Below are 9289 nucleotides of genomic sequence, written 5' to 3'. Positions count from 1 at the left end.
TCCTGGTGTTCTCCTTCCTTGTGTTACTTCCTGCCCCAGTTTATTGTCCATCACTGCTGTCATCCCTTTCTCTGATGGACACTGGAATTCTATATATATAAAACTGTCAGCACCTCTCCATCTGTCTCTGCTTTATGTCTATCTCTCTGCCCCATTCAACCTCACCCTCTTTCTGTTCCTTTTCTTACCCTTAAACACTTCAAGTTTCCTTATTAAAAAAAAAAATAAATAATAATAAAAAAATGGGCACCTCTCCTCCCATCCCATTCTTACCTCTTGTTTCTTTCTGTAGGTTGCACTGCTTGCTGTCTCCCCATTTCCTACCTTTGTATACACCCATTTCACCCCTTCAAAAAACATTTATGTAAGCCTGTTAATTAAGCTTGTAGGTTTCTCACCATATCTCTCTGTAATGCATGTGTGCATGTTTAGACACATCCATGTTTCTTTCTCTGCTGTGAAGTTGCAGGACTAGCTGTGGCTTGGGCTGTGAAACTGCAACTAGTCCAATGATAACCAACTTTAGGATAAATTCCAGTATGAAAAACACCCATGAGACCCTCAGGACGACTGAGCTAGGCATGTTTTTCAATCCTAAGGCTTGCTTATAAAACACATTTACATGCTCTACAATTACTGTAGCCTAAAATCTATTTATTTAAATTGATCTCATAATGAAAAAGACAAATTAAAGAAGAATTAAGTCAGTTTTCATCAGAGGTTTATATACATCTAGCTACTGTGATAAAGAAATAAAAATTCTTAATGTTTTTATACAGTGCAACATACAACACTGCACATTAACAGGATAGATGAAGGCTGTAACTACAGACTGCAGCTGCTGTCACTGTGTTCATTTATGCATCATACTTCTAGAAGCTGGTTATCAGCTGACAGCATTAAACCTTAAAGCAATGTCAAGGTGTCAACATGGGGCTAGAGTTCTAAAAAAGCAGATTCAGCAGATACTGACTTGTTAATTTATAGTTATTATGTACTACAGTTTGCTGTTGATTACCCGCACAAGGAGTGTTGAATGCCATTGCCATGTCATAGTCTAGGTTCAGTATTTCTTCTGCTTTTGGTATCTGACACATGTAATTCTTTGTTTGTTTGTGTAATGCTATATTGTAACTGTGATAAAGATCGTAATGTTTTTTCTGCATAGCATACACACTAAACGATATAGTAGCTGTGTATCAATTATGACATCTATTCACCACTTTTGTACAGCACTAAACTGCTGCTAATGATACAAGTAAAAGCAACTGTTTGTGTTACTCTTACTTCATATCTTAAGTTAGTTGCATGCAAGTTCCCTTCCATTTCACTCTTATTAAATGCTAATTTACTGGTGCTAATGTGACACAACTTTGATTTTAACTGTAAGTGTAAGTGGGTGTAAGTTTAAATTACTATAAAGCATCAGCACATATAAATTGTTGAAAAGATTTTTGTTGCAGCTGTAGGAATACATCATTTGCCAGGCAAAGTCCAACCCACTCTACAAGCAAAGATGTTTTGCTTATAGGTGAGTCATGAGGCTGTCGTAACAAGATTCTTTGAGAAATAGCTCTAGAGAGATTCTTATATTGTGGCTCGTTGGTCTAGGGGTATGATTCTCGCTTTGGGTGCGAGAGGTCCCGGGTTCAAATCCCGGACGAGCCCTTTTTTTCTGAAGACTACTTTTTACTACAGACTCTCTGGTATTACAAATCTGTATGCATGTGTTTTATACGTATGCAAAGTATCTGCAGACACACTTGCGTACCAAATATTAAAAGTATCCCACTTGGACTCTTAGAAATTAACTTCTCTTATCATAAAACACGGAACCAGGCTGGTCCATTCTGAAAGTTAACCCAGCATGTTAAGGCTCTTTTACAGAATTGATTCCTGTTGTCCAGGCTATTGTGTTTGATTCCTTCCACTTCCACCTGCTTACTGTCTGACTTTAACACATTTATCATACGTCATATCTAAAAAAAGACATTTTTGTCCATTAGGTTCACCTAGTCAGTTAAATACAAAATGTCTACCACATGCACTTTCCTGGCATGTTGGTCGACAGATGTGATTCTGGGTTTTAAGTGTCAAAGTACTACTGTCCAAATGCTGGATAAATCTTCTTGTATTAATAACTTCTTTTTAATACCAAGTGACTGTTCAGACATTTATCTGCATGTGTTTTATATGTATTATTTATTTATTTATTTAATTTTATTTTATTTTACATTCGTTGACCGGGATTGTCCGACTGAGCTGAAGAGACCTTTTTCAGCGGAAGCCTGGAGAGAAAAGCTACAACATATTATACAATTTTCATTATAAATTAGCATTAAACAGCAATGTTACAGGATTATAACAAGGCATTAAGTAGCAATACAATGTTATACAGTGTCAATAATCAGGAGTATAGCATAATTATTTCAAGCTGTATAAAAAGAAATATGTTAATAAGATGAGTATAGTTTTTGGAGTAAGTGGTTAAAAAAAACAGTTTTATCATGATGTAGTTGCATGAAGGTAAGACAATTACAATAGAATGTTTTTCTGAGGCAATTTGCTTAATAGATTTTAGAAGACCGTAGAAAGAGTAGTCAAAGAAGATTAGAGAGAGCTAGTGAGAAGAGTGAGTTAAGGGCAGAAAGTAGATTAAGGTATGAGAAGTAGGGGATGTTAAGGAGGGAGAGTACAGTGGCAGGACCAGTGACTACAAATTGTATACAGTGTATACAAATTGATCTGTAGTTATACTGGGATACAGTGGAAAATACTAGACTTGGGCTGTTGTTACATATCAAAAGTCACAGAAGTATAACACTACAGTAGAAAACTCAAAATGTACATCTTCACTACTCCCTTCTCACCTTCAGAAATGCATAACTGCAAATGTAAAGCAAACGAAAATGTATCTCTTACCTTAACACTTCATTCTTGCTGCCCCTTTGCTCATCTGTACATCTATACCATTTTATGGATATAACTACCTACATTGTGATGAATTTTGCTCATAGGTTCACAGTTACATACTAGGCTAATGACCACCAAGACCGTTATAGGCCTACTATGCAATCTAACCCAATTGTGTTCCTATGCATTTTGGGTGTTTATTAGGAGAGGGTAAGTTAGGAATTTTCTAGAGGTTATGTGGGGGGGGGGGGGTTAGTTTGGGCATTACTGCCTGCCTTTGTCTCTCAGATCATGGGGGCCAGACCTGGGGTGAATTTCCAATTTTCCATCCATTGGTCAAGGATAGGGTTAGGGAAGGACTCGGCTTCATATGGATGGGCCTTTTAGGTGAAGCACATGTCATATCTTAAACATCTGTATGAGATGGAGACAAGACATTATGCTTTAAAGTGATCTGTGTGGCTCATACAATTCATACAATTGATGAAGCCCTGAAGCCCTGGGGCTTAAAAAGTTGCATCCTGTGTTTGGACATATACATATCAAAAGGAGCATTATAAATTATATTAATATTATATTTTATTATATTATGTTATGTTTGTTATATTATATTATATTATATTATATTATATTATATTATATTATATTATATTATATTATGTTGTTTGTTTGTGTCTTTCGGCTTTTCCCGGTTAGGGGTCGCCACAGCGGAACTCCGGTCCACTAATGATTGGCAGTAGAGTTTTACGTGCTGGCTTGCCGGGCCTAACACACAACCTTCAACGAAGGAATGCCCATTCACACATGTCGCCACACAGAAGATGCTCTAACTGAGAATCGGACGGGCAACGTCTAACTGTGAGGCGACAACGCTACCGCAGCACCACCACCGCAGTATGTATTATGTTATATTATATTATATTATATTATATTATATTATATTATATTATATTATATTATAGTATATTATATTATATTATATTGTTATATGTGTTATGTTATTAGTATAGGATAGTATAGTATAGTATAGTATAAGCCCAGTAAAGGAGGAGTAGGGAAGGACAGTAACTTTCTTGAACCTGGTAGTTATATCTGTGGTGATCAGTTGTGCAAGGTTAAAGGACTTTCTCAAGACAGTAGTTATATGGGGGTCAAGCATAAGTCAGTGGTGCATGAAAGTGCCCATATCCCTAATGACCATTTCAGTTTTGAGGGGGATGTTGCTCATGTGGTAGGTGCATAATTGGTTATGCTTCCCAAAGGAAACAATACTGCATTTTTTAACATTTAGATTTAGACCATATTCCCAGCACCATAAGTTTTTACATTATGTATTTATTTTATTTGTTTGTCTTTGTTTACTGGAAAAGTCCAACTGGGTAATACCCATTTCAGCAGAAACATGGGGAGAAAAGCTCCATTTGTTTGCATTGTATTATACTTAGTTCCAGTTAAAGACAGAGAAGTTACATTTCTAGTTACATTCTAAGATTTTACAGAGGTAGAAGTTACTAAAGAGAAAGCCCATATGCAACTTTAAGGATTGTACACGTAGCAGTTATGTCTAAAAGTTGTTTTGTCATTTTAGTGGGAGGTTGAGAGTATTCTGTTTAAGGAGATAATGTGGAGGGTATTGTACACTGAGGACAAATTCTTAACCTGGTGATAAGTATGTGCGGGAAGAGGACTGGTTAAGATGTTGTTTATGCAGTGGTTTAAAACTATTGAGTTTGCCAGAGTTTTATTTGTATGGGGATACTATTCCAGAGTTTAGCAATGTCTTGGGAGTAGAGCGAGTCTCCTTCAGCATTGTTTTTCTTATTTGTGAGTAGTAAGAATGTGTTACTAGAATGGAGGTCCCTTGCTGGACATTAGGACAGTAGTAAGTTTTGTAGTGCATGTTGTTTTTATGCATAATGAATTAGTTTGTGTGCTATAGTTAGTTATGAATATGTTAGATAGTTGTGCAGTTCAAGCCAGTTTAATTTCTTTAAGCTATGACAGTGGTGGGTCAGTCGTATGAGGGAGTCTGGTGGTAATTTAGCTATTTTACTGTAGCAGGAGGCAAGGTTCTTTCTTTTAGTATTGTTTGTTAGGATAGGAGTGGCATATAAGAGAGTTGGCAATAAGATGGTGGTGGCTAGAGTTTTTCTAGCAGTATCTGTAAGGAATCCATTGGTCCTGTAAAGTGAGCATAGCTTCGTGTGTGCAGATTTAATGGTGTGCTATATGTGCTGGTCATTTTTGAGACTGTCATCCATTATAACACCTACAATTTTACTGTGGGTTACAGTTTCAATGACAATATTATTTGCTGACTTTATGGTAGGATTGCTTTTGATTTTGGCAACTTTTTGAGGTAAAAAGCATTAACTTAATTTGAGTTAACTTGAGGTTGAGTAGGACGTTTGATTCTTTGAGTAAGGTTTCTACAGAGGAGAAAGATTTTTGGGTAATGTCTTGGAGATGATTTATTATTGAGGCCACATATATTAATGTTGAGTTGCGTGCATACTGAAATAAACTAGTATGGTAAGTGGAGGTGTGCAGGTTATTAGTAAATATATTAAATAGGAGAGGACCCAGGATAGAGCCCTGAGGGACACCTGTGGTAACTGGTTGAAAGGATGAGTAGGTTTGTTGCCATTTGACGGCTTCTTGTCTTCCAGATAGGTAACTAAGAAACCACAACAAGGAGTAATGTGAAAGTTAAATACAAAACTCACCCAACAGAGGGTCCTGTAGGTTAAAATCCACCTTTAATAAAATCAAATAAAATGCAATATTGAGCGCTTTTGTCCCTAACACTCTGGGGACTTAATCAGAATACATCTTTACATATGCTCCAAAACTATTTAAATATCCAGAAAATAGTCACAATTGGCTGTAAAAGTGACCAGTAATTGTGAGTGCAAAAGTCACATGATATCCCAATTAAATTAAATTATTCAAAATTAATCAAGGAGGAAAATGTAGTTCTAAAATAAGAAATAAAAACTATGATTCCTTTCATCCTAAACATATATAAATGCCTGCATGTGTACAATGTTGTATAGTGTTTTTATTATATTTTTTTTTAATCTGAGGGGATGTTGACCTCCCCATTACAGCTTATCAGTCTTTTACTTTAATACAGATGAGATAGAAATAGAGTCATTCAACCCAGGTAGGTACATAGCAGCTAACCTCAGTTGCCACTGTAGTTCCCTCTTGTTTGACTTGTTTTTCCAGTCACTCCCCCTAGGGTTCGCATTGATCTGCTCAGTAATACCAAACCTAAATTTGTTAAATTCTCTACATTCAAGCATTAGTTTCCTTTTTGTTGCTGATATCATACTACTGCTCGTAGATCCTGCTTTTCAAAGCCCGCTCAGTTTTCCAACATAAAACCCAGCACAACTTTCACAAATAGCCATGTAAACTATTCTGGCAGTAGAACAGTTGGCATTCTTGAACACAATTTTATTTTGCATCTTGTTTCCTAAAATAATCTCAGCCTTCTTAATAATATAAGCACATTGATTACAACAACCACAAGCCTTTGTACCTTTGCCACCTTAGCTGTTTGTAGTAGGCTTGTTCTCCAAAAGTTTCTTAATATTTGCAACAGTTTTGTTGAGAAACAAAGTCTCATTTCCCAATATTCTATGTACTTCTGAGTTGACTTTGAAAATGTTCCAGTTTCTCTTAATAATATCTTTTATTTCCCTTGAGACATGGCTATATTGTATTATACATGCTTTCTCAAAATTCTTGGAAAGAGCAGAGTTTTTACTATAGTTGTTGTGGAGGCCAATACCAAGAAGTGGTTTGTATCTACCCCCCATTCATTATACACTCATCAATTATATCCTCCACCATTTTCTTGGAGTATCCTCTCTCACAAAACATATACCCTATTTAAGTAACTCTTCCCCGACATCTTTCAAAATGAGAGGTGATTCTGGCTACACAAATAGCCTGCCCCTTAACTAAACTCTTTTTTTGGGATATTGGATGACTACTAATGAAATGCAGGTATGAGGTACAAAAAGTATCTTTACGGTAAATGTCTGATTTAAATCCATCTTTAGTGTGAGAGATACTAGTATCCAAATAATTGATCTTGGATGGGTTACATTCATAAGTAAATTCCAAACAAATTGGTAGTACTGTTTAAATAATTTATAAAATTATCCACCTCATTCATTTTGCCCTTCCACAGGATAAATATATCATCCAAAGATCTTATATACAAGTGAATATGATTACAAAATTTACAATTAAACACATGTCTTGTTCCCACCCCAGAAGTACAGTGTTGGCGTATACAGGAGCACATGCAGCCCCCATTGGTACACCTTTAATTTGCTGGAAATACAGCCCTTCAAAGAATATATAGTTGCTTTCCAGTATTAAGTCCATAGGTTTACAAATGAGAATAATTTGATCATGGTTCATAGGTAGGTACTAAGCTATCGGCCCTGCGGCCTATATAAGCCTAGCCAAAAAGGTTCCCTGGCTTTTGCCACCCAAGAAAATTATGGTTGAAGACAGAGCATAAGATAGTGTTTGCTCAAAAAAGTTCCAACTCCTCTTCCTTGGGGATAGTCGAAAAAAGATCTTTAACATTTGTCATTAAAAATATTAGCTCCTCAGACCAATGATCATTTCTAAGCTGCCCCAAGAATTCCCAAGAATCCTTGACTAAATGTGTAACATTCTCAACCTCGTGTTTTACCCATTTGTCAACCATTACTACCAGGGGGTGCATTTTAGATCCATTAGCAAAACTATAGGCTTAATGGGGGGTATGTAATATATTTGTGTACTTTTGGTATTCCAAAGAGAGTGGGAATAATAGGATTAGTAAAACAACTCTCAGTAGAAAGACAAAAAATCCACAACCGGCCACAGTAAAGAAGTTTAATAAAAAAAGCACACAAAACACTCTGGCCCCTTGGCACACAGCCTTCCAGCAGTAATACAAGCACTCAAATACAGAACCTATTATCTAATCCATTAATCAACACTAATTACATAGCAATTGTTTCTAATTAATTTCCAAATTTAAACCTACAGGCAACAAAGTATCAAACTTTAAAATATAAATAGATTCTCTGTAAAGTAGTTTCTCTTTAACACTACATATTTCACCAACTTGTACAAATATTTTTTCCAGAATGCAACCCTGAAATAAAGAAAAATCACTGTTGTGTCTTTCCCTAAAATGCATAGGAATATTACTTTCAGTTTTGTTCTTTTTTATGTCCCTGTCATGTTCTTGCAATCTGGTTCTAAATTTCATTTTACTTTCCTCTATATAATACAAATTACAAGGACACCTCAGGGCATACATAAAGCCCTCACCGTCACAAGAAAATCTACCAAAAGGGGAAACATGAATGAATAATAGGATTTGTGTTTAATAAAAACTCATAGACCTCAAAATGTATCTGCTGTTTTAAAATGTATTCATCCATATACAAATCTATTCTACCATAAGATATATTGATTTGATTCTTAAAGACTAGAATATAGGTTTTCTCATCAAATAAAATTTTGTGCATAACATTTGAATAGTCCACAGTGTTAAAAATAACTATCCCACCCCCTTTGTCAGGGGTCATAATACGTAAAGTATTATCCCCCCCCCCAACTGGTGTAGTAAAAAATGTTCATCCTTGGTCAGGTTACATTGAAATTTTTCCCCACTTGACCATCTTTCTTTACCATTACCACCTCTTTGATCTTCTCCATCCTGATTTTTTCGTTCAGTTTCTCCTTCAGTATTCCTTCTACTTTTGTACTCTCTGCTTTATCTGCGAACTCTCATTGGACTTCCTTTCTCTTCCCTATTCCTGGTATACTTGTTAGTACTATGATCGCTCCCTGTGTTCCCCTAATGGTTGGTACCTATCTCTGGCACCTTTCCTGTTTTCCCTGCTCCTCCCCAGTTATACATCAGTAGTCCTTCTGGTGTCATTGTTCTAGCTGCTGCTTTGATTCCAACTCTCCAGTGTTTCCTTAATTTAGTGAATAGTGTTTTCATCCTCTATCAGTTTTTCTAGTCATTGCTTCCTTTCCAGATATTTCCACTTGTGGTTCATCCATCTCCATCTCAATCTCTCTCTCTCCCCCCTTGTTCCCTCTGTGACTGTATGCCTCCTCACCCCTATCCTCAAAAAGACATCCACCTTTTGTGTACCTCCCTGATGTCAGACTGGGATAAGACCGAGAGAACTAATAAAAAGTAATAAGATACTTCAAAATGTTGTTGTCCGACATATATAAACATCATGCCTCATACCCCTATCCTCAAAATATAACCATCACTTTATACATCTATTCAGATGAAAGTGAATAAGTGGCGCTTACAATGATACATTTTAAGTGG

General features: G+C 36.2%; 1 non-coding gene across 1 annotated transcript; it reads left to right on the top strand.

Moving 5' to 3' along the window:
- Positions 1–1596: 1596 nt before the first annotated feature.
- On the top strand, positions 1597–1668 carry TRNAP-UGG. The gene has a single exon. It is a non-coding gene; the product is annotated as a tRNA-Pro (tRNA).
- Positions 1669–9289: the final 7621 nt, after the last annotated feature.

The sequence above is a fragment of the Protopterus annectens genome, chromosome 11.part0 (assembly GCF_019279795.1).
Source record: "Protopterus annectens isolate FY-2018-M chromosome 11.part0, PAN1.0, whole genome shotgun sequence".
NCBI lineage: Eukaryota > Metazoa > Chordata > Ceratodontiformes > Protopteridae > Protopterus > Protopterus annectens.
The sequence above is the reverse complement of the archived record's forward strand: the minus strand, read 5'-3'. Positions and strand labels throughout refer to the sequence as shown.